Raw genomic sequence first — 3264 nt, 5'->3', positions numbered from 1 at the left:
GCAATTATGTATTTCTACTGTATTTACCAGTTGATGATTGATACTGATATTCAGTTGGTTTTGCATATGTATGATTAAAATTCAATTAGATAGTTCTCGCTTAACCTGTAAATTTATCTTCTGGAAATTTATGAACAAAATTTTTGCAATATAGAATATTGAAATATTAATTATAGGCTGATGTGTGTTGATTGATTTCTTTGTTAATTATTAGATTTACTTAAGTCCATAAGTCAGTAGTTATTGGGGGAAACTCAATTACAAAATAAGTGGAAAAATAATTGAAAAAATATAGTTTTAGTGAGGACTTATTCAAATAGAAAAAAAAGAAATGTTTGAAATAAATAATTTAAAATGTTATTTACATTTTGATCGATTGTGGATTAGCTTGTAATCGTTATAAATATCATAGATAAATTTTATTAATTTCAGTATTTAGAAAGTAATTTCCAAGATACCATTGTAATCCAGCAGTAATCTGAATGATGAAATATTTAGGTTGTGTTGAAAGTAAGATGCGTATAAACAATATAATTGGATCCAATTTCGATGAAGGCATGCTCTGTATTCATCTTAATCTGTGCGTCTAATTTTTTGTATAGGTGTCCACGTAATCCAGAGTGTTCAGTAAGAATACGTCCCATCATACTAATCACGAACTTAATAGTTCGGAGAAAGTTTTATATTAATTACCTCCACATTCGATCCAATCCATTTAACACATTTCGTGATAGCATAGACATCCATCTGGAAGCTTGTATCATGATTATTTAGTCGGTAGTGTATCTCGGTTAACAGTTTTATAAGACCTGTTTTATCTCCCAATTTAGAACCATTCATCTAGAAACAGATTGTCATGTGAGATTGCTTTAATATTTCTCTTAAACATGATCACCTATCTGGAATCACAGTTCGAAAATGAAGTGTCAAAAATTCCAACAGATTATTACAATTGGAGTAAACACTATTTTATATTATCATACTGTTGTGAAGTGTCCACCACTATTGTCTCCTTTGAGGTTGTCTTTCAACCTTACTTACTTAGGAGTGAGTGTACAAAACAAGTATGTTTTAAAGTTGGGTCCAAGCAAACAAATAAATGTTGACACATGTGTGGTCCACATTTCCAAAACAGCATCTATATGCATAAATATCCTTTGATTTTCAGAGCGAAAATTTACACTAAGGCCTTACTAACCTATGAAAATGGGTCAAGAGTTTTACTAGAATCTAAATGAATAGAATAAATACAAGAAACAAATACTATGCTAGAACACAACCATAAACATAACTCCAGCAACGAACGAGCAGATTGCCTGTCCAACAAAGGCGTATAAAAATATTTAGTTATGGAAAAGTTTGCTTCCTATGTTGAGTCTGCACAAAAATAGATAAGGTTATGTGGATTGCTCGCTAGTAATTCTAATACCCTTAGAATTGCCATTCCCTAATATTCAGAGAATGGTTGCTAATATTGAGAGAATAGTGACGCATCTCTAAGGCAGTCCAGATTATGGAAAAGTGCTCTACCAAGATAGAGTACTCTGTGCTCTTGTAAGGCTGGACAGTTGGCGTAGATGGTATTGTACCGATTCCACTTCTTCTACATAAATAATTTGGATCCTTGCCCCTTAGAGATATGTATTCCTTTTAGGATTAAGGTTCTTTGAAGACATCAAGCGTTTTATCCACCTATTACATTAAATGAGTCTGATACATTCACTGAGTGTCCAGAGGAACTAGCACAAGGATTTGAATAACACCAGATAATAACAAATGATTTCGCAACTAATTAATAATAAAAACCCAAATTTACTATTATTTACATTTCACGGTTTTAATTATCAAACAAATGGTTTTTGTTTACATGCTTAATTTAATAAATCTAATAAAAAAATTTCATTAAAAATTAACAAAATTCAAGCTTAACGTATGAGTAATATAAAATTAAAAAAAAATTAAAATAAATAAATTTAATAAGTTTCTTGCTTAAGTCTTTTGTTTTTAACACCCATTGCAGCATTAGCAAATGTGTCAATGGTATAATGAAGCGTTAATAATTAGAAATTTTTATTAGCGTTAGACAATATTGCCACAAAAGCGACTAAAACAATTTCAAATAACAGTAGCCGGAATTCCAACAAATATAACAACAGCAATAGTAGCAAACAAACATAAAAAAGATGAAAAAAAAACACACAACAATAAAATAAAATAAAACAAAACAATCAACAATTGTCTCTTAAATTAAACATCGAAACCGTGACGCTGAACTAACAAATCAATTGTTTATAATACGGCAAACTAAATAGAAGAAACTGCTCTAAAATTGAATTCTAATAAGAAACAACAATAAAAACCAGCTACATGGTAAATTGAAATGAAAAAGAAACGAAATAGAGAAAAAATAAAAAAAAAAGACAAACAAAAGAAATGTCAATTGATTTTATGCACTATTTAAGAGTAACAGCAGCAGTGGCAGTAGTAATAGCAACTTAAAAAAAAATATAGTAAGTAAAACATTACCAGTAGCTGTTGTTGCAGCAGCAGCATCATCATCATCATCAGCCATAACAATAGCAAACAAATATCAAACTATTGTTTTTACAATGAATTAACAGTTTTTTTCTTTTTTATTTGATATAACTGTGATTTGCGAATTGTCTCAGAAGAAAGCCAAAAAATCTACAAAAAAAAAAGAAATATGCTATATAAAAATTTTTCCTATGAAATCTTAGCAAAAAAAGCGAAAAAATTACAAACTTTTTTTCTTACTATTCATTTAACAATCAGTTTTTACAATTATCGTGTTTCATTTTAAGAAAAAGCTAAAAAAACGATCATATGCTGGGGTTGAAAAAAGAACAAAACCAAAAAATTTGGGCAGAAAAAATCAAACTGTATGCTGTTAAATTGTAACAAAAAACCCAATGAACTCCACCATGGGTGGCAAAACGAAAAATACATGACAAGTTTTTTTTTGTCTACCTTCTTCTTCGCCTTTAGTTTGGCCGAAAAAAAAGGAAACTATTTTTTTTTCTGTGCCAAAAAGTCCACAACAAAAAACAACTCCAATGGCCTACGGTCAAACATAACATTTTGCCTGCTTGCAGACTTGTAGTAAAAACAGTTATAAGTATAACATCTCCACCAAAACATTTGCTACAACAATAATAACAACTTGGACAAATACAGCTAACAACCATACCAACAACAAGAGCAAAAAAACAGCTACATATAGTAGCTATAGTCGTATGTTCTTTG

This window comes from Lucilia sericata, unplaced genomic scaffold (genome assembly GCF_015586225.1).
Source record: "Lucilia sericata isolate MDLA Ls3-8-SP2 unplaced genomic scaffold, ASM1558622v1 Contig000313F_arrow, whole genome shotgun sequence".
Classification (NCBI taxonomy): domain Eukaryota; kingdom Metazoa; phylum Arthropoda; class Insecta; order Diptera; family Calliphoridae; genus Lucilia; species Lucilia sericata.
The sequence above is the reverse complement of the archived record's forward strand: the minus strand, read 5'-3'. Positions refer to the sequence as shown.